The sequence below is a fragment of the Hyperolius riggenbachi genome, chromosome 12, assembly GCF_040937935.1.
Source record: "Hyperolius riggenbachi isolate aHypRig1 chromosome 12, aHypRig1.pri, whole genome shotgun sequence".
NCBI classification, from domain to species: domain Eukaryota; kingdom Metazoa; phylum Chordata; class Amphibia; order Anura; family Hyperoliidae; genus Hyperolius; species Hyperolius riggenbachi.
This window is the reverse complement of record NC_090657.1, coordinates 104787979-104814849: the sequence shown is the minus strand read 5'-3', so window position 1 is coordinate 104814849 and position 26871 is coordinate 104787979. Positions and strand designations below refer to the sequence as shown.

At 47.5% G+C, this 26871-nt stretch overlaps 1 protein-coding gene across 11 annotated transcripts in view; it reads left to right on the top strand.

Moving 5' to 3' along the window:
- The window catches only part of CALCOCO2 (calcium binding and coiled-coil domain 2), a 755339-nt gene that overhangs the window by 445238 nt on the left and 283230 nt on the right, over positions 1-26871 (top strand). For all 11 annotated transcript variants that reach the window (XM_068263852.1, XM_068263854.1, XM_068263855.1 and 8 more), the window contains one exon: positions 16428-16632. The gene's annotated coding sequence lies outside the window, so the exon portion shown is untranslated. The remainder of the gene's footprint in view (positions 1-16427; positions 16633-26871) is intronic.

The following is a 26871-nucleotide window of genomic DNA, read 5'->3' as shown; positions in this document are numbered from 1 at the left end:
GTTCTGTTCAGTGAACCTACCACTGTATACCTGTTCTGTTCAGTGAACCCGCCACTGTATACCTGTTCAGTTAACCCGCCACTGCATACTTGTTGTGTTCAGTGAACCCGCCACTGTATACCTGTTCTGTTCAGTGAACCTGCCTCTGTATACCTGTTCTGTTCAGTGAACCCGCCACTGCATACCTGTTCTGTTCAGTGAACCTGCCACTGTATACCTGTTCTGTTCAGTGAACCCGCCACTGCATACCTGTTCTGTTCAGTGAACCCGCCACTGTATACTGGTTCTGTTCAGTGAACCTGCCACTGTATACCTGTTCTGTTCAGTGAACCCGCCACTGTATACCTGTTCTGTGAACCTGCCACTGCATACCTGTTCTGTGAACCCACCACTACATACCTGTTCTGTTCAGTGAACCCGCCACTGCATACCTGTTCTGTTCAGTGAACCTACCACTGTATACCTGTTCTGTTCAGTGAACCCGCCACTGTATACCTGTTCAGTTAACCCGCCACTGCATACCTGTTGTGTTCAGTGAACCCGCCACTGTATACCTGTTCTGTTCAGTGAACCTGCCTCTGTATACCTGTTCTGTTCAGTGAACCCGCCACTGCATACCTGTTCTGTTCAGTGAACCTGCCACTGTATACCTGTTCTGTTCAGTGAACCCGCCACTGCATACCTGTTCTGTTCAGTGAACCCGCCACTGTATACCTGTTCAGTTACCCGCCACTGCATACCTGTTGTGTTCAGTGAACCCGCCACTGTATACCTGTTCTGTGAACCCGCCACTGCATATCTGTTGTGTTCAGTGAACCCGCCACTGTATACCTGTTCAGTGAACCTGCCACTGCATACCTGTTCTGTGAACCCGCCACTACATACCTGTTGTGTTCAGTGAACCCGCCACTGCATCCCTGTTCAGTGAACCCGCCACTGCATACCTGTTCTGTTCAGTGAACCCGCCACTGCATACCTGTTCTGTTCAGTGAACCCACCGCATCAGTGCGCATACCTGTGCAGTTAAGTGAACCCACCTACCTACGTGAGTGCACACAGTGTGATATACCACTCCGTGCATACCCGATATGGACCAAACAATTAGAGGAAGAGGTAGTGCCAGAGCCAGAGGAAGGCCACCCGGCAGGTCTGTGCGAGGTCGTGTAAATGTAATTTCGTGTGGACCTGGCCCACAGTACAGTGCTCGGAAGAAGGCACGTCCCATCACCTCCCAAGATTGTCAGGACGTGGTTGAGTATTTAGCGACACAGAACACCTCATCTTGCTCAGCCACCAGCGCTACTACTAGCACCACTTCCGCTGCATTTGACACTTCGCAAGAATTATTTAGTGGTGAAATCACTGATGCACAGCCATTGTTGTTATAGCCAGATTAATTTTCACCAGCTTATATGTCTGAGTTACGCAGCAACACTATGGATGTAACGTGTAAGGAGGATGAAGGACCTACTGATGGTGCATGTTTGGATTTTTCTGAGGCAAGCGAAGCTGGGCAGGATGATTACGATGATGACGATGATACAGATCCTCTGTATGTTCCCAATAGAGGAGATGAAGAGGGGGACAGTTCAGAGGGGGAGTCAGAGAGTAGTAGGAGGAAAGAAGTTGCTGAAAGAAGCTGGGGCAGCTCTTCGTCAGAAACAGCTGGTGGCAGTGTCCGGCACCATGTATCGCCACCTATGTACAGCCAGCCAACTTGCCCTTCAGCATCAGCTGCTGAGGCCCCCATAGTGCCCACATCCCAGGGTGGCTCAGCGGTGTGGACATTTTTTAATGTGTGTGCCTCAGATCGGAGCAAAGCCATCTGTTCGCTCTGCCAACAAAAATTGAGCCGTGGAAAGGCCAACACTCATGTAGGGACAAGTGCCTTACGAAGGCACCTGGAGAAAAGGCACAAACAGCAATGGGATGGCCACCTGAGCAAAAGCAGCAGCAGCACACAAAAGAAAAGTCACCCTCCTTCTCCTCTTCCTCCTTCAGGTGCATCATCTGCTTCTGCCGCTTTCTCCCTTGCACCTTCACAGGCACCCTCCTCCACTCCGCCTCTGCCCTTGAGCGCTTCCTGCTCCTCTGCCCACAGCAGCAGTCAGGTGTCCGTGAAGGAAATGTTTGAGCATAAGAAGCCAATTTCGGCCAGTCACCCCTTTGCCCGGCGTCTGACAGCTGGCGTGGCGGAACTGTTAGCTCGCCAGCTGTTACCATACCGGCTGGTGGACTCTGAGGCCTTCCGTAAATTTGTGGCCATCGGGACACCGCAGTGGAAGATGCCAGGCCGCACTTATTTTTCTAGAAAGGCCATACCCCAACTGCACCGTGAAGTTGAGAGGCAAGTGGTGTCATACAAACAAGAGAAGGAGACGGCACACTACTGGCTGCAAACTTTGCTGTATTGGGTGGACAAACACTACATGTTACGGATCCAACGATCATTCATCAGGTGTTAAACAGCAATGACAGGTACAAACATGTATAAATACATCCAACAAGCAAACACCCCGCCCATCAAGGCTCCACCCTAGGAGCCGTTAACTCTTAAGTCCCAAGTCTCTAATAAAATCAGTCATATGGCACTCCTTCACGGCTACCAAAAAACAAACTTCAATGACTGACCGTAATCCAGGTACTTCCGAGAACGGACTACCATAAGACCACCTGTAGAAAAACACGTAATATTATAGTATGCTGCAATAAAAAGATACACGCTGGTCACATTGCACATTTGCTACAAACAACATTTGTAATGAAGGAAGCATTTGTTATAAAAAACATTTAAGTGGCAGCCTCTCATTCATCCCTCTAGGGGTCACAACATCTAATGAGTAAATCCACTTTGCTTCCTTTTGCTTCAATCTCTTCTCCACATCACCCCCCCTATTAGGCAAAGTCACCGCTTCCAAAACGCACCAGCGTAATTGTGCGGCATTGTGCCCTCCTTCGAAGAAAGAGAGAAGTGGAGAAGAGATTGAAGCAAAAGGAAGCAAAGTGGATTTACTCATTAGATGTTGTGACCCCTAGAGGGATGAATGAGAGGCTGCCACTTAAATGTTTTTTATAACAAATGCTTCCTTCATTACAAATGTTGTTTGTAGCAAATGTGCAATGTGACCAGCGTGTATCTTTTTATTGCAGCATACTATAATATTACGTGTTTTTCTACAGGTGGTCTTATGGTAGTCCGTTCTCGGAAGTACCTGGATTACGGTCAGTCATTGAAGTTTGTTTTTTGGTAGCCGTGAAGGAGTGCCATATGACCCATTTTATTAGAGACTTGGGACTTAAGAGTTAACGGCTCCTAGGGTGGAGCCTTGATGGGCGGGGTGTTTGCTTGTTGGATGTATTTATACATGTTTGTACCTGTCATTGCTGTTTAACACCTGATGAAGGATCGTTGGATCCGTAACATGTAGTGTTTGTCCACCCAATACAGCAAAGTTTGCAGCCAGTAGTGTGCCATCTCCTTCTCTTGTTTGTATAGCATTGGGGCTGTGGGAGCAATCCAGCCGAGACAAGGCACCGGCAAGCATCCAGGTGGATTTACCTGGATTACCGTTCATCCAGCTTCACGTATTTCACTGGCAAGTGGTGCCATCTCTTGTGAAGAGCGTTGGGTCAAGGGTACACCTGACCACGGATGTCTGGTCTGCCAAGCACGGGCAGGGCCGCTACATTACGTACACAGCCCATTGGGTCAACCTGGTGAACGATGGCAAGCAGGGCGCAGCGCAGGGGCGTAGCAATAGGCCCTGCAGCGCCTGCACCCGCGGGGGGGGGGGGGGGGCCCGGCCCCCCCCTGGGGCCCGCTCGTGGCCGTTTTTTGGGGGCTGGAGGGGTGGCAGCATGAGGGGAAAGCCTTGCCCACAGTCGGCGGGGAGAGGGGAAGTTCCCCCCTCTCCCTCACCTCGGGGCTCTCCCCTCTGCGCTCCCCTCCAGCTAGTGAATGTGTGTGGACAGCGGGCAGCGGCGGCGGGATACATACCTTCTTCCTTGCGTTCCATCGCCGCCTTCTCACTCTAGCGGCTGACGTCACTTCCGCTGGCGGCGATGGAACGCAAGGAAGAAGGTATGTATCCCGCTGCTGCCCGCTGCCCACACACATTGAAATTCTGCAGGGGGATTTTCAGGTGTCTGCTGCCCACATTACGATTTTCAGGTGTCTGCTGCACACATTACGATTTTCAGGTGCCTGCTGCCCACATTACGATTTTCAGGTGTCTGCTGCCCACATTACGATTTTCAGGTGTCTGCTGCCCACATTACGATTTTCAGGTGCCTGCTGCCCACATTACGATTTTCAGGTGTCTGCTGCCCACATTACGATTTTCTGGTCACTGCTGCCCACATTGCGATTTTCAGGTGTCTGCTGCCCACATTACGATTTTCAGGTGTCTGCTGCCCACATTACGATTTTCAGGTGTCTGCTGCCCACATTACGATTTTCAGGTGTCTGCTGCCCACGTTACGATTTTCTGGTGTCTGCTGCCCACATTACGATTTTCAGGTGTCTGCTGCCCACATTAGGATTTTCTGGTGTATGCTGCCCACATTAGGATTTTCTGGTGACTGCTGCCCACATTGCGATTTTCTGGTGACTGTTGCCCACATTGCGATTTTCTGGTGACTGCTGCCCACATTGCGATTTTCTGGTGACTGCTGCCCACATAAGGATTTTCTGGTGACTGCTGCCCACATTAGGATTTTCTGGTGTGTTCTGCCCACATTATGATATTCTGGTGACTGACTGCTGCCCACATTAGGATTTTCTGGTGACTGCTGCCCACATTACGATATTCTGGTGACTGCTGCCCACATTAGGATTTTCTGGTGACTGCTGCCCACATGGCGATTTTCTGGTGAACTCTGCCCACATTACGATTTTCTGTCCCACATTACGATATTCTGGTGAACGCTGCCCACATTACGATTGTCTGGTGAATGCTGTCCACGTTACAATTTTCTGGTGACTGCTGCTCACGTTACGATTTTCTGGTGAACTCTGCCCACATTATGATTTTCTGGTGAACTCTGCCCACATTATGATTTTCTGGTGAACGCTGCCCACATTACGATTGTCTGGTGAATGCTGTCCACGTTACAATTTTCTGGTGACTGGTGCCCACATTACGATTTTCTGGTGAACTCTGCCCACATTATGATTTTCTAGAGGCCCACATTACGATTTTCTGGTGAACTCTGCCCACATTACGATTTTCTGGCCCACATTACGATTGTCTGGTAAAATGCTGCCCACTTTACAATTAATTTACAGTGAAACGCTGCCCCATTACGATTATTTGGCACCTATGGGGGGGGGGGCCCATCCAAATATTCGCAGGGGGGCCCAGTGATTTCTAGTTACGCCCCTGGCGCAGCGGACCAAATTGTGACACCTCCACGGCTTGCAGGCAGGCCTCCTGCCACCTCCTCTCCTCCTGCTACATGCTCTTCGCTGTCCTCCTCCTCCTTGGCTGAGTGGCAGTTCTCCTCTCCAGCTACACAGCACCAGCTCCGCAGGGCCTATGCTGCATGCCAGGTACGACGGTGTCACGCTATCTTAGACATGTCTTGCCTCAAAGCGGAGAGTCACACTGGAGCAGCTCTCCTGGCTGCTCTTAAGAAACAGGTGGATGAGTGGCTGACCCCGCACCACCTGGAGATAGGCAACGTGGTGTGCGACAACGGCAGCAATCTGCTTGCCGCTTTGCATATGGGGAAGCTGACACACATACCCTGCATGGCACATGTCATGAATCTAGTTGTTCAAAGATTTGTGTCAAAGTACCCTGGCTTAGCGGATGTCCTGAAGCAGGCCAGGATGTTCTGTGGGCATTTAAGGCGGTCTTACACAGCCATGGCACGCTTTGCGGAAATTCAGCGGAAAAACAACTTGCCGGTGAGACGCCTGATTTGCGATAGCCCGACTTGCTGGAATTTGACCCTGCTCATGTTCTCCCGCCTGCTAGAACAGAAGAAAGCCGTCACACAGTACCTCTACAACTACAGTAGAATGAAACAGTCTGGGAAGATGGGGATGTTCTGGCCTGACAACTGGACACTGATGAGAAATGCATGCAGGCTCATGCGGCCGTTTGAGGAGGTAACCAACCTGGTGAGCCGCAGTGAAGGCACCATCAGCGACTTGATTCCCTACGCTTACTTCTTGGAGCGTGCTGTGCGTAGAGTGGCGGATGAAGCTGCGAATGAGCGTGACCAGGAACAGTTACGGCAGGAACAGGCATGGGACCAATTTTCATCAGACCCAGCTGTTTTCTCAACACCTGCGGCAGCACAGAGGGGGGAGGAGGAGGAAGAAGAGAAGTCGTGTGCAGAAGACGATTTAGACTCAGAGGATGATGAGCAAGGTGTTTCTTTGGGGGAGGAGGAGGAGACGGCGGCAGGAGAACAACCGCAGCAGGCGTCGCAGGGGGCTTGTGCTGCTCAACCTTCCCGTGGTATTGTTCGCGGCTGGGGGGAGGAGGTTGACTTACGTGACGTCACTGAGGAAGAGCAAGAGGAGATGCATGGTACATCTGGATCCAACTTTGTGCAGATGTCGTCTTTTATGCTGTCCTGCCTGTTGAGGGACCCCCGTATAAAAAACCTCAAGGGGAATGAGCTGTACTGGGTGGCCACACTACTAGACCCTCGGTACAGGCACAAAGTGGCGGACCTGTTACCAACTCACCTGAAGGTGGACAGGATGCAGCACATGCAGAACAAGCTGTCAACTATGCTTTACAATGCCTTTAAGGGTGATGTGACAGCACAACGCCAGCAAGGTAACACTGCCACTAATCCTCCTCCCGTGTCCACGCAGTCAAAGACAGGACGCTCCAGCGATCTCATTGTGATGTCGGACATGCGGACGTTCTTTAGTCCAACGCCTCGCCGTAGCCCTTCCGGATCCACCCTCCACCAACGCCTGGAATGGCAGGTAGCCGACTACCTGGCCTTAAGTGTGGATGTAGACACTGCTGTGAACAGCGATGAGGAACCCTTGAACTACTGGGTGCGCAGGCTTGACCTGTGGCCAGAGCTGTCCCAATTTGCCATCCAACTTCTCTCCTGCCCTGCCGCAAGCGTCCTGTCAGAAAGGACCTTCAGCGCAGCTGGAGGCATTGTCACTGAGAAGAGAAGTCGCCTAAGTCACAAAACTGTTAAGTACCTCACCTTTATCAAAATGAATGAGGCATGGATCCCGGAGGGCTGCTGCCCACCCCAAGACTAAGTCAGTCCCCGCACACACAGCATCTCTGCCTGCACGCCGTGTGACTGGCTGCCTGGCCTGCCCCAAGAACACTAAGTCGCTCCCAGTCCCTCCACACAGCATGTCTGCCTGCAGGCCGCTTGACTACCTTCTCCGCCACCACCAACAGGGTGAATTTTTTAGGCCGCTGCTAGCAGCGGCCACTGTAATAATTTTTCTGGTGCGTGTACATGACTGCCTAATTTTTATGGCTGCACTGCGGGCAGCTGCAACAACAAAAGAAAAGGCATGTACATGCGCCCATTCCCCTTCGTGATCATTACCTTGCCGTGGTGAAGGGGCTTGCGTATCACAATGAAGCAATGACCGGCGCCTAGATGAGTGTCTTGGGGGGCACACCCACGATAATAAGGTCGTTGCCTCATTGTGGTCAGACCAAATTTGATCAGCTGGACAGTCACTGTTCTGTCATTCACCTACATCAGCCAGGCGACCATATGGGCTGTAAAGCCACCAAAACCTGCACTCTCGCCATGGTGCGCACCAGTCCAGCACGGCCGTCACTACACAAACAGCTGTTTGCGGTGCGTTACACGGTGAGTTTGGTGTGTCAGTGTGAAGCAGTACCTTAATTACACTACCTGATTGATGTACACATGCAAGATGTTTTAAAGCACTTTAGGCCTGTCATTTAGCATTCAATGTGATTTCTGCCCTTAAAACGCTGCTTTGCGTCAAATCCAGATTTTTCCCGGGGACTTTTGGCATGTATCCCGATCCTCCACCTGGGGGTCCAGGTGTTAGACCCCTTGAAACATCTTTTCCATCACTTTTGTGGCCAGCATAATTTTTTTTTTTCAAAGTTCGCATCCCCATTGAAGTCTATTGCGGTTCGCGAACTTTTACGCGAACCGAACCTTCCGCGGAAGTTCGCGAACCCGGTTCGCGAACCAAAAATCGGAGGTTCGGCCCCACTCTAACTATGACAAGTTCAAGTACTACTTGATACAACTAAAGTGCCCTCTGGGGTACATGTGCCATGTGTTGAACCTAAGCTGTAGAGCATTGTTTAGAAACAGTTTTCTGAAAATAGAGTTACAGATTGCCCAGCAGTAAGCTCATAGTGAACCAGAACTCCTAGGAGTTTGTAAGGGACTGAAAGAGATTAGAAAGCTTCCTTACTAAAAAGCTATGCAAAACAGAAGTTTGCCTCCTTAAAACAGAAGTTATTTGCAATTATTCATCTTGGAGTGAGCTCTGAGGTGTCCCACAGTGCATCACTGCTGAATAGGCATATCATCTCTTTGTTGTCCCTACATGAGCACATCAGCATTCCAACATACTGTACAATTAGGATATCCAGCAACACAAGTACAAATACATTTCACAACAAGAGTGCGTGCATAAAACACCAAGGGAAACCTGATATACTTGGCTTTGCAAACTTGGTCTAATTGGCCCAATCAAGAGGCATTGCTCATGCAAATTAGTATTTGCTTTCGCTTGCCAGAATATGCAGAGTTTTACAACTAATTGCACTGCAAAATTTTGCCCAGCGGGGTTCATGCTACATTTAGCACTTATCCAGGGGCACCGCAAGGAGGCCCTCCATGTTCCCATGAAACAGGGGCAGCATGAACAGAGCTCCAAGCCCTCTCACTGCTCGGAGACCCTGTAGCTGTAGAGGCTGAGAAGTGCAGGTGACCCCCCCCCTCTCCAGCGTGGCCACCGCCAGGGAGAGCCGTCCACACCCACCTCCCAAAGGATAGGTACCTACCTTGTAACGCATTGCGTCCATATGAAGTGCCAAAAGAGCGTGACTTGGGAGCACCACGAAAGAGAGGAGTGAAGCATAGGCCACCCCAAGCTGATTAGGGCTCAGGGGTGGCTCCCATGCTCCACACCCCGAGGGAAAGGTAGGTGCAGTCAGCCCCCTCAGAGAGGGCCATCCACCAACCACCTCCACAAGAAAGAAAAAGTGTGTGCATCAAGCACCAAGTGAAACCTGACATATCTGGCTTTGCAAACTTGGCCTAATTGGCTCAATCAAGAGGCAAATTTGCATTTGCTTTTGCTTGCCAGAATATGCAGGCTTTTACAACTAATTGTACAACAAATACATACAACTGATGTGTAGTTTGAAAGCATTACTAATACTGGTACATGGTAACCACTTAACGACCGCCTAACGCCGATAGGCATCGGCAGGTCAAAGTGGTGTTTCCGTGAACAGCCTGCGAGCCTCTGATCACGGCTCACAGGCGAAATGTAAACACGCGGGGAAGAAATCCCCTGTGTTTACATCATACAGCGCTGCTGTCGCAGCAGTGCCATAAAGGAGATCGGCGATCCCCGTGCCTCTGATTGGCCCGGGGATCGCCGGCATCTGATAGGCTGAAGCCTATCAGAGGCGGTACAGGACCGCCCATGGAGCGAAGGGGAGGGAGGGAAGGAGAGGGAGGGAGGAATACCGCTGCAGAGGGGGGCTTTGAGGAGCCCCCCTCTACTCGGCCACACAGAGCGGCGATCAGACCCCCCAGCAGGACATCCTCCTAGTGGGGAAAAAAGGGGGGAAGTCTGATCGCCCTGCTTCAATCCTGATCTGTGCTGCGGGCTGGAGAGCCCACGCAGCACAGATCATTTAAAACAGCCCTGGTCCTTAAGTGGTTAATTTGATAAGAGATACACAGAAACAAGAAACAAAGCGGAGAATGGGAAGGAAAATGTAACAAATTAGAAAAATTTATATCTACAATACATTATAAACAACAAACAAACAAACACAGAACATTTATATCGCGCTTTTCTCCTGGCGGACTCAAAGCGCCAGAGCTGCAGCCACTAGGACGCGCTCTATAGGCAGTAGCAGTGTTAGGAAGACTTGCCTAAGGTCTCCTACTGAATAGGTGCTGGCTTACTGAACAGCAAGAGCCGAGATTCGAACCCAGGTCTCCTGTGTCAGAGGCAGAGCCCTTAACCATTACACCTTCCAGCCACCGCTGGATAAAAGAAAGAGAGGAATGATAATATTGTTCTCTTCTTTTTGAGCAAACAATGATGCAAAAAGATGCAATACAAGGAACATGCTGATAAAGTATTCATGTGAGATGGGACAGGGAACAAAGCCTGATGGTGATGCCAAAAAAAAGTTCTTGGTCCTCTGATGACAGGGCCGTACGTAGACTGCGCTCGCTTTTATTAACTTGGGCTGCTTGAGCATGGTATCTTTAGTGAATCAGCGTGAATGGATGGATCTCAGACTCCTTTATGCTATCCCTGAGTATGAGGCAGGGGTGCCCCCTCTTTCCTCTCCTTTTTGACCTGGCTCTTGAAAATTTGATCCACCCATTGATAGTTGGTATCTACAAATCGTTCCATATAGAAATTTTATGTAGATGTTATTCTATTGTATCTTGCTACCCCCCCCCCCCCCCTTACAGAGAGCACTCTTCCTGATTGATGGTCAATTGGGGTAAGTTTTTTATCCTTCCCATTAATATTACCCCCCCCCCCCCGGTCCAGGCTTCTGCCCCTTTGCACGGGGTTATTGGAGATTACATACCTTGGTATCCATATATCATAGTTTCTTCTTGACTTCTTCCCTTTTAATTGGTCAGCCTTGATGATGCAGCATTTATCAGCTAAATCCCAGGCCTGGAGTAAATTCCCAATTAATGTGGTTGGACGAGCCAGTCTCTTCAAAATTCTTCCACTTCTTCCTCTTTCCACTTCTTCCCCACTAATTTTTCCCACACATTCTGGATAGATTACTTAGTTTATATGTTTTGTACAGGGCATACTTAACACCTGTCAAGTTAGCCAAATATAAACCTGGTACCTCAACTCTTTGCCCTAAGTATAACTTAAGCACAGGAATCGTTTTTTCATATGATATGGCTGTGTCCAGTGGTTTGAGATATTGGCAACAAATTATCACATTTATGCATAAATGGGATGTTCCATGAGGCTATTTATCAACGTAGGGATGCCTCAAATAGATATACACAAATCTGAGATACATGGATTACCTCACCTCACACTTAGCACAGCTAGCTGTATTGCCCTTTATCAAGTCCTTCCTTGGTTAAAAACATCATTAGTAGTCCATTGCTGCAAAGCATGTTAAATTCCTAGTGAGTGTTAGCCTGGCGAGGACAGGGGTTTAGTTAAAACCCCATATGTTTTTCTTGAAACTGGTTATGGAAATTATCATTATCCTGCTGCATATGAAAATATTTGGCATGCCACTTATTTATATACCTTACTTTTCTGATAGTCTAACTTGGGCTTTTATCTACCTTCAAAAAGTTTGCTGTTATACTCAAAAAAAAGTCTTGCTGTTTTACTGTTATACTCGTCACTACTGTAAGTAACATTTCTACAGTATTTTTATTATCTTGACAACCTGTGATTATTATATGTCCTGTTGTTATCTTTTAATTACAGGGACACTTAAGCCTAGAAAAAAAATTTGTTTTACTCACCTGGGGCTTCTACCAGCCCCCTGCTTCCGGCCCGTTCCCTCGCAGACACTATCGGATCCTCCTGTCCCCCGCCGCCAGCTACTTTCGATTCACCGACAGGCCCGACAGGCCTGGTGACTTGTAGTCTTCTTTACTGTCTACAATAGCACTATTGTAGATGGGAAAGCGAAGAAGGAGATGCGTGGCCAGGCCTGCCAGGTGCAGTGAGCCTGTCAGCTTTAAGTAAAGCTCGCATTTTAAGCTAAAAAAATAAATACAAAAATGTCATAAGGCTTTTGACCTTGTCAGGGAATAGTTTGTAGTTTTCTGAACATTTTATTGTATTTACCTTGTTAATAATGTATGGTACCTTCATTTTTTAGGTTTTTCCTACATGGCTATTGTCTTATCTCAATTTCCTTCCCATTTTTATTTCCTCTCCTCGTCTTTCCTCCCGCCCGCCCTCCTTCCCTCTCTCACTCTCCCGTCTTCTCTCTACTTACTCTATTTTATACCCAACTACTCATTTTCCCATCCCTCCTCCCCTTTCTTTAGGGCCAGGTGATTTATGCACATGGGGAGAAACTTGCTGCTGCCCCCCACTGCGACTCTTCTTGACTACCTGATGTAAGTGATGATGGGATTGGTGGAGGAATGTAGACAGCTGTCTCTCAAATTCAATTGCACTGTCATCTCTACAGGAAGTGGATTTTAACACCAATAAAGTTTCAGACTGATCTAGGTCTTTAATTAATTTGCTACAGTACATTCATGCTGTTTCTGCCACCAGTTGTGACAGAACAACAGGACTGTTAGTCTGTAGCTTTTGATGGGGGCTTGGGAATTCACAAAATAGAAATTTTCCTTTTTAAAAACAGAAGGTATTTGCGATTCTGGTTGGAGTGATCATATGATGTATGCCACGATGCATCACTGCTGTATATGCAAATCAACTTTTGTCCCTGAAAGTTAAACAGTAAACACACCTCCAGAACTGCTGGAATGCAATGATATGCCAGCTTGGTAATTGTACAGAGCCATACTAATCCAGCATGCAACTGGTTGAACCTCATCAATGTATAGCTCTATGGGAAAGGAGTTGAAACACCCAAAGATACAGATTGCTCAGAACCAAAATTGCTAGGAGTGTGTAAGGGGCTAAAAAGGACCAAAAGCCCTCTTACTAAAATGCTATGCAAAACAGAATTTAGCAATCTTAAAGAGGAACTCCAGTGAAAATAATGTAGTAAAAAAAGTGCTTCATTTTTTACCATAATTATGTATAAATGATTTAGTCAGTGTTTGCTCATTGTAAAATCTTTCCTCTCCCAGATTCACATTCTGACATTTATTACATGGTGACATTGTTACTGTGGGCAGGTTATTTAGCTGTTTCTAGCTGCTCTGTCTGTTACAGACAGCTAATAACAGCTATTTCCTGTCTCTGAACATTGTTACATTGTGGCAGTTTGCCAGCAGTACCGCGGTATTCAGAGCCTCTTGTGGGAGGGGTTTCAGCACAAAATCAGTCACACAGCGCCCCCTGATGGTCTGTTTGTGAAAATCATTGTCTTTCTCATGTAAAAGTGGGTATCAGCTACTGATTGGGAAAAAGTTCAATTCTTGGTTGGAGTTTCTCTTTAAAACAGAAGGTATCTGCAATTATTCAGGTTGGAGTGAGCATATGGCGATCCTTAGTCATTGTTGCTCAGTGGTAGCAGTGCTCTTGAACTAAATTATTTATTTATTATTTATTGTATTTATAAAGAGCCAACATATTACACAGCGCTAGACATTAGACAAGCTTACAGACAATATTTAGGGGTGACATACAGCAATAAGACAATACAGGAATACATGCAAACCAGATCACGCAGCACAGTATGGCCTCGATTCACAAAGCCGTGATAAATGCTATCACGGCCGTGATAAACTTAGCACGCGGGTTAGTGTGTACAGGTTTACGCGCGTAATAGTAAAGGTTTGCGCGCATTAACTTTCCCGTTCACGCGCTAACATATGGGTTAGCGCGTGAATCGAGGCCCATGAGTACAAGGTAATGATTAGTCAGTCACTGGATGAGAGCATGGAGATTAGGCCAGTCGAATTCACTGAAGAGTTCACTCAGATCCATAGGATGGGTGTGGAGTACTTGAGGTGCATGAACAAGTAGGAGACATAAGGAGGAGGACCCTGCCAGAAGGCTGAATCTAGAGGAGAGGTAGGGACACGAAAGGTAAGGGACCAGAGTTCAGCTACAGATTTATAGCTCCAGTGAGGGAGGGGGAGGGGGGGGTTAGGCCAGAGTGAAAAGGTGAGTTTTGAGGGCCTTCTTGAAGATGTTGAAGGAGGGGGAAATCCTAATAGGGCAAGGTAGAGAGTTCCATAGTGTTGGAGCAGCTCTTGAGAAGTCCTAGAGGCGTGCATGGATTGGGTGATGCAGGGAGCAGTCAGGTGAAGTTTATTGGAGGAGTGAAGTGAGTGGCTAGGTGTGTACCTCTGAGTAAGATTGGAAATGTAGGTTGGGCAGGTTTTGTGGACAGATTTGTAAGCCAGACACAATATTTTGAATCTGATTCTGGACTTGATAGGAAGCCAGTGGAGGGATTCACAGAGAGGAGCCGCCATGGTGGAGCGATGGGAGGAGTGGATAATTCTGGCTGCCGCATTCATGAAAGTCTGCAGTGGTGCAATTTGGGTCATAGAGAGACCAGACAGAAGGGCATTGCGGTAGTCAAGGCGGAAAATTATGAGGGCATGGATGAGAAGTTTGGTGGTGACAGAGGTCAGGAAAGGGCAGATCTTGCAGATGTTACGGAGATGGAAGTTGTAGGACTTTGTGAGGTTTTGGATGTGGGGGGTGAAGGAGAGTGCGGAGTCCAGGGTGACACCCAGACAGCGGGCTTGAGAGGTAGGGTGAATGGTAGTGTGGTTAACAGTGACATTCACCTCTGGGAGGGTCAGGGATGGCCCAGGTGGGAAGATCATAAATTCAGTTTTGTCCATGTTTAGTTTCAGGAACCTAGCAGAAATTCAGGAGGAGATGACTGATAGGCAGGAGGAGACCTTGTACATGGTAGTGGTGGATATGTCAGGGGTGTGGAGGTAGATCTGGGTGTCATCTGCATACAGATGATATTTAAAACCCATGGAGGAGATAACCTTGCCAATGGAGGATGTGTATAGGGAGAACAGTAGGGGGCGAAGGACCTAGCCTTTGGGGACGCCCACTGAGAGGTGGATGGGGTGGATGAGGACTCATTGAAGGATGTTGTGAAGCAGTGGTTGGAGAGGTAGGATGAGAGCCATGCCAGGGCAAGGTCATGAATGCCAATGACTAAATCCTCTGCAATTATTTTGCATTCTTCTTTGTTCTTCATTGCTTCTAATTTTAACTTGCTTACAGCTAACTGCTTGCTGTCCATTTGTTCTGTATTCTACTGCTACAATGCTTAAAACTCCCACATAAATTTCCTGCTAGGGCTTCCTATTGGCCCATTCATACAGAGCGATGGACTAATAGGAAGCATTGCAGGAAATTCAAATTCACCTCAGAAAAGAACCCGTAGCCTTTTACTGGCAGGATGCCATGGGAACTGAAAGTGGGCATAATGCAGCATGCAAGATAGCAGATGTGAAAAAGGAAGAAAACAGTGGAAGAGAAGGGATACAGAAAAGCACAGATTCCACTACAATAGGAAGAAGTGGTGAGATGACTAACAATATATTGGGAGATGAGTACTAGCAGAATACGGGAACATTGTATGCTCATACAATGTTTCCCTAGTCTTCATTTCAGTTGTGCCAGGTTTGGGTGCAACAGTACTTAGCCAACTAAGGCAACACTAATCGAGGGATTGCGATGATGATCTTTTAAGCACATTAAATGAGCTTCTTAGAGTGCAGCTAATCGCACAAAAAAAGGTGGCTGGAGGAACAAGTTGGGAACAATACTAAGTGAAATGAGTTTTAGTTTCAAAAATATTTTGTAAAAAGATAGCACAATATAGAAAATAGTAAATTTGCAAAATGGTGGCTAACAGTACCACTTTTGGGTTAACATCCCACCCAAATAAAGGAGTTTAATTAACAATCACTTATCACATATACTTCTATCATAGTAGATAGTCAAACAAAACAACATATATCTATGTTACTCAACAGGTCCACGGCATAAAATAAAACTTGGTTTCTCTAGCATACGCTTAAAATGGAGATCCATCTGTCTTCTTTGGGAGGCAATATACTGTATGTCTAGGTGGCTACTGCCAGCTGGGCATGTTTAAAGTGTACCAGAGATTTATACTTATCTAGGGCTGCCTCCAGACCAATGAGCAGCGTGGCTGGCCTCGCCATCCTCTTCGGCCCCTCCGTCCTGGCTCTACGACTCCCGGTAATCCGGTCAGTTGCCGCCAGTTGTTGGCTTCTGCGCATGCGCAGCACAGCTGGATGCATGCCCCGCTGTGTTCACATCCCATGGAGCATGATGAGGGGTTTGAATATCAGGAGTTAATGCGGAAAAACGAAGGGACTGACGAGGACAGCGAGGGAGGCCACAGTGCTCATGGGGCTGGAGGAAGCCCCGGGTAAGTATAAATATGGGCTAGTGAATTATCTCAGGTTCACTTTAAGTGTGGAAGACTCATAATAACAATATTTTGGGGTCCTTAGTAAAGGATATTTTTTAAAATTTTTCCAATACCACCCAGCAGTTTTGACCATATTTTATTTACTACCAGGCATGACCACCAAGTATGAAGAAATGTGCCTTCCACCTTACAGCCTCTGAAGCAAAAGGGCGATACAGAGGAGTCCAAGCAATGAATACTTGAGGGGACAAGATAGATCCTGTGTAACACTTGAAGAGAAACTTCCATATGAGTTGTCTGCAAACTTCCATTACCCAGAGTCTCTACACACTGGCACCATTGTTCATTGTCTAAGGTACAAAATCTTTCTCCCATAACTTCATAAACCTCAATTTATCTTCTGTAAAATGTTGGTTTAGGATAGAATATAAAAAAAGATGATGTGCCTTTGCGGAGAGGGTCTGACTTGCAGAGTGGCTCAAAGGAAGTCACCCATGGCAAGTTATTTTGTGAGCATACGCTATTTAGGAAGTGGTATACTTGTGTAGCCCTATAGAATTCACTTTCAGGGACACTAATCTCCTCCCGAAGTGACGGTAGGCTCCAAACTCTATTATTCGACACAAGATCCCCTAGATTGAGTAGACACGCAGATAACATCCAGCCTCAAAGTCAGGATTATAAAAAAGTTCAGGCATATTGGACCATTTAGACTCATAAATGAACCAGTCCAGGACTTTATCCAAATCTTCAAAGTGAATGTAGTGTAGTAAGGGGTGGTTTCATCAAAGTTTGTGCCCACAGGGATCCCTCTTCACGTATAGCAATCCATAAGCTCATTCTATATCCACCCATCTAGGTGTGTGAGTTTGGGAGTAAATCATAGGTAAGAGGGCTAATTGAGCCACAGTAAAGTATCTGAAAAGCTTTTGGACAGAAAGACCCCCTGAAAGCTTATGCAAAAGCATTCTGGGTATCCTGGGCTTTTTATTATCCCAAATAAACTTAAATATGGCTATATGAAGCATTTTGAGGTTCTCAGATTTAACCAAGTGAAATTAGTTTTATCAGTTTTTCCCTTACAGAATGACTCCACTAAGTATCCCCCAAGCTATATCAGTTCTTGAAATTCATATTTAAATAGCTTTTTCTCCTGTTTTATTTTTTTTGAGAATTTATTTTATTTTATATATGTAATTTGACCTAGCTTTGTTTTCAAAAGCTTCTGCTGCTTCAACAATTTATATAAGTACCCACTTGTTCTGTTCTCTCTGGATCAAGCATTTTGTTTTGTCTAAAATCAGTCTGAGGGCTGACAAGATAGACAGCTTGGTGAGTAATTAAATCTGTAGCTGAAAAAGAGCTGAAGGGTGAACATATATAAATTACAAATGTAATTCTTACTCAACAAAGCTTCACAGAGTTCTTCTTTAAGAAGTTAGACAGCAGTGATTTGACACTACCATATAGTACAGGATCTTCTCAAAAAATTTGCATATTGTGATAAAGTTCATTATTTTCTGTAATTTACTGATAAACATTAGACTTTCATATATTTTAGATTCAAATACACACAACTGAAGTAGTTCAAGCCTTTTATTGTTTTAATATTGATGATTTTGGCATAAAGCTCATGAAAACCCAAATTTCCTATCTCAAAAAATTAGCATATTTCATCCGACCAATAAAAGAAAAGTGTTTTTAAAACAAAAAAAGTCAACCTTCAAATAATTATGTTCAGTTATGCGCTCAATACTTGGTCGGGAATCCTTTTGCAGAAATGACTGCTTCAATGCGGCGTGTAGTGATGGGCGAACAGTGTTCGCCACTGTTCGGGTTCTGCAGAACATCACCCTGTTCGGGTGATGTTCGAGTTCGGCCGAACACCTGACGGTGCTCGGCCAAACCGTTCGGCCACATGGCCGAACTAAGAGCGCATGGCCGAACGTTCCCCGAACGTTCGGCTAGCGCTGTGATTGGCCGAACGGGTCACGTGGTTCGGGCCCGAACGCGCTCTGATTGGCCGAACGGTCACGTGGTTCGGGTAAATAAATACCCGAACCACGTCATATCTCCGCCATTTCTCTGTGGGTTTAGCTTTGGGTAGGCAGGCAGGGTAGTTCGCTCTCCAGCCACGCTAGCCAGGGTCCCCCCCAGTCATTGTGTGTCGCTGCTGGGAACAGTAGTACACCGCTCGCTCAGCCACACTATATAGCATTCTGTTTACTGCCACTCTGTGTACCTCGCTCAGCCACACTATATAGCATTCTGTTTACTGTTCTGTGTCTGCTGGGAATAGTAGTACACCGCTCGCTCAGCCACACTATATAGCATTCTGTTCACTGTTCTGTGTCTGCTGGGAATAGTGGTACACCGCTCGCTCAGCCACACTATATAGCATTCTGTTTACTGTTCTGTGTCTGCTGGGAATAGTGGTACACCGCTCGTTCAGCCACACTATATAGCATTCTGTTTACTGTTCTGTGTCTGCTGGGAATAGTGGTACACCGCTCGCTCACCCACACTATATAGCATTGTGTTTACTGTTCTGTGTCTGCTGGGAATAGTAGTACACCGCTCGCTCAGCCACACTATATAGCATTGTGTGTACTGCCACTCTGTGTACACGGCTCAGCCTGACTATATAGCATTGTGTGTACTGCCACTGTGCACCTCGCTCAGCCACGCTATATATAGCATTGTGTTTACTGCCACTCTGTGTACACCGCTCAGCCAGACTACATAGCATTGTGTGTACTGCCACTCTGTGTACACCGCTCAGCCAGACTCTATAGCATTGTGTGTACTGCCACTCTGTGTACACCGCTCAGCCAGACTATATAGCATTGTGTGTACTGCCACTCTGTGTACACCGCTCAGCCAGACTATATACCATTGTTTACTGACACTCTGTGTACACCGCTCAGCCAGACTATATACCATTGTTTACTGACACTCTGTGTACACCGCTCAGCCAGACTATATACCATTGTTTACTGACACTCTGTGTACACCGCTCAGCCAGACTATATACCATTGTTTACTGACACTCGGTGTACACCGCTCAGCCAGACTATATACCATTGTTTACTGACACTCTGTGTACACCGCTCAGCCAGACTATATACCATTGTTTACTGACACTCTGTGTACACCGCTCAGCCAGACTATATACCATTGTTTACTGACACTCTGTGTACACCGCTCAGCCAGACTATATACCATTGTTTACTGCCACTCTGTGTACATGGCTCAGCCAGACTATATAGCATTGTGTGTACTGCCACTCTGTGTACACCGCTCAGCCAGACTATATAGCATTGTTCACTGCCACTCTGTGTACACGGCTCAGCCAGACTATATAGCATTGCGTACTCTGCCAGTCAGTGTGTATATTGCTGGGATCAGTAATACTCCACTCACCGTCAACCACTATATGAGCTCACCATGAGTTCCTCAGAGACCTCCGCTGTGAGCAGCACTCCCAACAACAGCAACAGCCAACGCCCCACGCAAGCTATAACATCCACCCCAGCAGCCAGTGGTCAGCAGCAGCCCTCCCCGGAGGAGAACGTTGTGTCCATCGGTCCGGCGCCAGAGCGATTAATGAGGGCTGCCATTGAGGGGATGATGGGGCCTGATGTGGAGGAGGAGGTCGGGCTCAGGCCAGCATCCCAAGTTAATGTTGAGGACGATGAGGGGTCTGTGACTGTGTCTGGGGATGTTGGGGTGGCAGAGGTGGTGGGTGGGTCAGACTCAGGAGAAGAGTTGTATGATGAGGATGATGATCGGGACCATCTGTATGTGCCTCAGAGTCCGACCCCGGAAAACATGTTGTATCGTGTGTTTAGGTACTAAAATCTGCGTTCCCAGTAGTGTTGGGCGAACAGTGTTCGCCACTGTTCGGGTGCTGCAGAACATCACCCCGTTCGGGGTGACTATATAGCAGACTATATAGCATTGTGTTTACTGCCACTCTGTGTACACGGCTCAGCCACACTATATAGCATTGTGTTTACTGCCACTCTTTGTCTGCTGGGAACAGTAGTACACCGCTCACCCGCCACTGTATAGCATTGTGCTCTGTGTCGCTGCTGGCAATAGTGGTACACCGCTCACCCACCACTGTATAGCATTTCTGTACTGCCACTGTACTGCTGCCAGTCAGCGTGTACTGTAAGGATAAGTGAAATGAGGAAGAAATCCGGTGAAAGAGGGAGGGGCAAGGGAAGAGGTGTTTCCCCTGACGGTTGTGCTGGGGAGCTGTACTCCACGGCGGCGGCCCCCCACAATGACATATGACGAGTTTGAGGAGATGGAAGAGGAGGGTATGGACAATGTGGACATAGACCCAGATTTTGTTTGTGAACGAGAACATCGCCGTCGTAGCAGCAGCACAGATGAGTCTGTTGAAGAACCCACTGCTGCACGAGTTCGCCTTGTGCCACAAGGTAGGCGGCGCGCAATTTCAGGCACCACAAGCGTGGAAGTTCAAGTGAGAGGCAAAAGAGGCGCAAACAGAAATCGCCAGCAAGGCAGGTGCTCCAAATTCTGGGCTTTCTTTGAAGACTGCACTGAGGATGTTACCATGGCGATTTGCAAGGTGTGCAAGACCCGCCTGAGCAGGGGGAAAAGTATTAACAACCTCTCCACCACCAGCATGAGCCGCCACATGCTATCCAAACATCCCACTCTGTGGGCAAACGCGGCAGGACAGGGTACCACCAGCAACACTGCCTCCCTTGGGTTCACCAGACTCACCACCAGACCCGCCTCAGCAGCAGCAGTAGCCCAGCCATTGCGTGGTTCAAAACATTCCAAAAAATCAGATGACGCTGACACTGTCACTTTCCGGAGTAGTGCTCTTGAGGTCTCCCAGTGTTCATCAAACACAACAACCAACAGCCCTTCGTTGTGCAGCCCTACGGTTCAGTTGTCTGTCTCGGAGATGTTTGAGCGCAAGAGGAAATTGCCAGCAAATGACCCCCGGGCCGTGGCAGTAAGAGCCAGCATAGCCAAGCTTCTGGCCTGCGAAATGCTGCCATATCGAGTGGTGGAGACAAACAGCTTCAAGGGCATGATGTCAGTGGCCATCCCACGTTACGTGGTTCCCAGCCGCTACCACTTTGCGCGCTCTGCAGTGCCTGAGTTGCATGAGCACGTGGTCAGCAAAATAACCCGAAGCTTGAAGAATGCCGTTGCCTGCAAGGTTCACGTATCCGCCTCTCCACAGAAAATGCAGACCGTCTGACTCAAATTAAAATGAATCAATCCTGGATTGGAAATGACTACGCAACACTCCAGGACCCCAACCAAGTAACATGACCAATGAACATCTGGGATGGTTTAGCGTTTCCGGTCCCTGTTTATTGAACCTCTCATCTGTATTACATTTATGACTGCATGGCGGCAAAAAGCATTGCTGCTATATCCGCACGCTTTTTGTCCTCATGCAAGGCCTGGGTTGTTGTGTCTCAAAAAGCATGGCCTTCTCCTCCTGCGCCTGCTCCTGTTCCATCACGTGTGCTGCTGCTGCTGGGTTAGCGTTTCCGGTCCCTGTTTATGGAACCTCTCATCTGTATTACATTTATGACTGCATGGCGGCAAAAAGCATTGCTATATCCGCACGCTTTTTGTCCTCATGCAAGGCCTGGGTTGCGTCTCAAAAAGCGTGGCCTTCTCCTCCTGCGCCTCCTCCTGTTCCATCACGTGTGCTCTGTGCTGCTGCTGCTGCTGGGTTAGCGTTACCGGTCCCTGTTTATTGAACCTCTCATCTGTATTACATTTATGACTGCATGGCGGCAAAAAGCATTGCTATATCCGCACGCTTTTTGTCCTCATGCAAGGCCTGGGTTGCGTCTCAAAAAGCGTGGCCTTCTCCTCCTGCGCCTCCTCCTGTTCCATCACGTGTGCTCTGTGCTGCTGCTGCTGCTGGGTTAGCGTTACCGGTCCCTGTTTATTGAACCTCTCATCTGTATTACATTTATGACTGCATGGCGGCAAAAAGCATTGCTATATCCGCACGCTTCTTGTCCTCATGCAAGGCCTGGGTTGTTGTGTCTCAAAGCGTAGCCTTCTCCTCCTGCGCCTCCTCCTGTTCCATCATGTGTGCTCTGTGCTGCTGCTGCTGCTGCTGGGTTAGCGTTACCGGTCCCTGTTTATTGAACCTCTTATCTTTATTACATTTATGACTGCATGGCGGTAAAAAGCATGCTATCTGCACGCTTCTTGTCCTCATGCAAGGCCTGGGTTGTTGTGTCTCAAAGCGTGGCCTTCTCCTCCTGCGCCTCCTCCTGTTCCGTCACGTGTGCTCTGTGCTGCTGCTGCTGCTGGGTTAGCGTTACCGGTCCCTGTTTATTGAGCCTCTTCTCTTTATTACATTTATGACTGCATGGCGGCAAAAAGCATTGCTGCTATATCCGCACGCTTCTTGTCCTCATGCAAGGCCTGGGTTGTTGTGTCTCAAAAAGCGTGGCCTTCTCCTCCTGCGCCTCCTCCTGTTCCATCACGTGTGCTGCTGCTGCTGCTGGGTTAGCGTTACCGGTCCCTGTTTATTGAACCTCTTATCTTTATTACATTTATGACTGCATGGCGGTAAAAAGCATGCTATCCGCACGCTTCTTGTCCTCATGCAAGGCCTGGGTTGTTGTGTCTCAAAAAGCGTGGCCTTCTCCTCCTGCGCCTCCTCCTGTTCCATCACGTGTGCTGCTGCTGCTGCTGGGTTAGCGTTACCGGTCCCTGTTTATGGAACCTCTTCTCTTTATTACATTTATGACTGCCTGGCGGTAAAAACCATGTTACCTGTGCAAAGAAACATGACATTTTCAGCATTTAAAAGACAATTTTTCCTTTGAAACTTTACAATCAATTTTCTCAAAAACTATAAGCTCTTTTTGCTAAATTTTTTTCCCTCTTGTACCCACTCCCAAGGTGCACATACCCTGTAAATTTGGGGTATGTAGCATGTAAGGAGGCTTTACAAAGCACAAAAGTTCGGGTCCCCATTGACTTCCATTATGTTCGGAGTTCGGGTCGAACACCCGAACATCGCGGCCATGTTCGGCCTGTTCGGCCCGAACCCGAACATCTAGATGTTCGCCCAACACTAGCGGCGTGGCATGGAGGCAATCAGCCTGTGGCACTGCTCAGGTGTTATGGAGGCCCAGGATGCTTCGATAGTGGCCTTAAGCTCATCCAGAGTGTTGGGTCTTGCGTCTCTCAACTTCCTCTTTACAATATCCCACAGATTCTCTATGGGGTTCAGGTCAGGAGAGTTGGCAGGCCATTTGAGCAAAGTAATACCATGGTCAGTAAACCATTTACCCGTGGTTTTGGCACTGTGAGCAGGTGCCAGGTCGTGCTGAAAAATGAAATCTTCATCTCCATAAAGCTTTTCAGCAGATGGAAGCATTAACCCACTTTTGAACCAGAAACAGCGGCAGAAGCGCCTGACCTGGGCTACAGAGAAGCAGCACTGGACTGTTGCTCAGTGGTCCAAAGTACTTTTTTCGGATGAAAGCAACTTTTACATGTCATTCGGAAATCAAGGTGCCAGAGTCTGGAGGAAGACTTGGGAGAGGGAAATGCCCAAATGCCTGAAGTCCAGTGTCAAGTACCCACAGTCAGTGATGGTCTGGGGTGCCATGTCAGCTGCTGGTGTTGGTCCACTGTGTTTTATCAAGGGCAGGGTCAATGCAGCTAGCTATCAGGAGATTTTGGAACACTTCATGCTTCCATCTGCTGAAAAGCTTTATGGAGATGAAGATTTCATTTTCAGCACGACCTGGCACCTGCTCACAGTGCCAAAACCACTGGTAAATGGTTTACTGACCATGGTATTACTGTGCTCAATTGGCCTGCCAACTCTCCTGACCTGAACCCCATAGAGAATCTGTGGGATATTGTGAAGAGAAAGTTGAGAGATGCAAGACCCAACACTTTGGAAGAGCTTAAGGCCGCTATCGAAGCCTCCTGGGCCTCCATAACACCTGAGCAGTGCCACAGGCTGATTGCCTCCATGCCACGCCGCATTGAAGCAGTCATTTCTGCAAAAGGATTCCCGACCAAGTATTGAGTGCATAACTTAACATAATTATTTGAAGGTTGACTTTTTTTTGTTTTAAAAACACTTTTCTTTTATTGGTCGGATGAAATATGCTAATTTTTTGAGATAGGATATTTGGGTTTTCATGAGCTTTATGCCAAAATCATCAATATTAAAACAATAAAAGGCTTGAACTACTTCAGTTGTGTGTATTTAAATCTAAAATATATGAAAGTCTAATGTTTATCAGTACATTACAGAAAATAATGAACTTTATCACAATATGCTAATTTTTTGAGAAGATCCTGTATATGAGATCACTCTAAAGGTGACCACACACAATACAATTTCTTTTCAATTCGAAACGTTCAGTCAGTTTTTGATTGCAACATTTGAAAAATCTGGACAATGTATCACACACATGTTCAATCAGACTTCTTGTGAGAGAACGCGGAAAAGCCGCCACGTGTGCTGACAGCAAGGCGGCTGATTCCACGTCCAATGTGGGGGTTTGCACACGGAAGCGTGCGTCTGGTAACATGGCAGAACGCGGAAAAGCCGCCGCATGTATTGACAGCAAGGCGGCTGGTTCCGCGTCCAGCGCGGCAGTTTGCACGCAGCAGCGTGTGTCTGGTGTGGCTGAGTCTGTTAGTTCACACAGGCTTAGGAATACTCGCGCGCGCGCTGAGAGCAGGACTTTTATGGTGGGCAAGGGGGGATCAGCTGACCAAGCCGGACATACTACTCCATATATAGTTACTGCTGGCCAGTCACAAGTTGTCTGCCGTTGTGAACACTACGTGGAAGCACTCAAACCTTAGTCAGATCCAACAGTGTGTTTGAACCAGGAGGACCTGGGAATTCACACTGAGCCAAATTACTTGTATTATCATTCTGTTATTCTTCAGACTCGTACCAGGGTGTAGAGACCAAGGACCTCACACCCAGACTAGGGAACTTGTGTTATCATTCTGTTGTTCATCAGACTAGTTCCAGGGTGTAGAGACCACGGACCTCACACCCAAGACTAGGGAACTTGTGTTATCATTCTGTTATATGTTAGACTAGTTCCAGGGTGTAGAGATCACGGACCTCACACCCAAGACTAGGGAACTTGTGTTATCATTCTGTTATACATCAGACTAGTTCCAGGGTGTAGAGACCACGGACCTCACACCCAGACTAGGGAACTTGTATTACCATTCTGTTATACATCAGACTAGTTCCAGGGTGTAGAGACCACGGACCTCACACCCAGACTAGGCATTGTTTAATATCTGTTATGACTTATTGCTTTCCTGACTACTCCTCTGATCTCTGATTCGGTACCTTGCACATCTGATATTCCGTTGCCAAACCCTGCTTGCCTTGGATACCGAATCAGCCTTCTGTCTTTGTACTTTGTCTGTCCGTGTGTTGCCGACCTGGCTTGCCCGACCTCGAGAGCTATCTCTCCCCTTAAGAGATAGTCTCCGGATCAGATAGAGACATACACTTTCTGGTGTCACTCACTCTCTGGTCCTTCCTACTTCCAGCCTGACTCCACCCCTTGGAGAGTCTCAGGCTGCTGGAAGGTTCCTATATTCTCTAAAAGCAGTATTGCCTATACTGCCAAGATCACCTGCTCATCAGGTGTGTTTCTCAAAGTATTACTGTTACACCAAACACTCTTATATACATAGGTGTCCAGAGGTTAGTAATATATCTGTATTATCAGTGATTCTGCAGATCATCAATAATCAGATTCTCTCTGCGTGCTGACACCGATCGTTACAGAACGGCAGACCAAACCCAAATGGATGCACTTAGCAGCCGTCTTGATGCACTCACCACTACGGTGGAGAATTACACCCGAATGCTGGACAGTCACCAGACCCAAATCAACGCTTTGTCTGGGACTGTAGAAGTCTTTCAGACGGCTGTGAATGCAGTGCGATCTCCTCCTAGCACAGACATACGCATGTCTGTACCTGAAAGGTTTTCTGGTCACAGATCTGACTTCCGGAATTTTAGAAATAGAGTGTTATCATACTTTGAGTTAAGTCCTAATTCATCAGGAACCGTGGCACAGAGGGTAACCTTTATTAAGACTTTATTGTCAGGGGATTCCCATACTTGGGCATATAGTCTTCAGACAGGGGATCAGGCCCTAACCTCAGTGGAAGAGTTTTTTTAAAGCTATGGCCATAATTTATGATGATCCGGACATTGCCTCTACTGCTGAGTGGAAGCTCAAGATGTTACGGCAGGGCAAAGGTCCGGTACAGAACTATGCTGCGGAGTTTAGGAAATGGGCAGTGTCAGCTAGATGGGAAGCATTCGCTCTTCTAGACTGTTTCTTATCAGGGTTGTCAGACGCAGTTTCTGATTTAATGCTGGGTCATCCTGAGCCGAAATCTATTGATGAGGCCATTTCATTAGCCATCAGAATTGATCGTCGTCTACGATATCAAAGACAGACCCAGGGTAGGAACAATGTGAGATACTTGTCCTACGCAGCGCCTCCATCTGTTCCATCTCCACCCGCTTCACCTCCACCAGAACCAATGC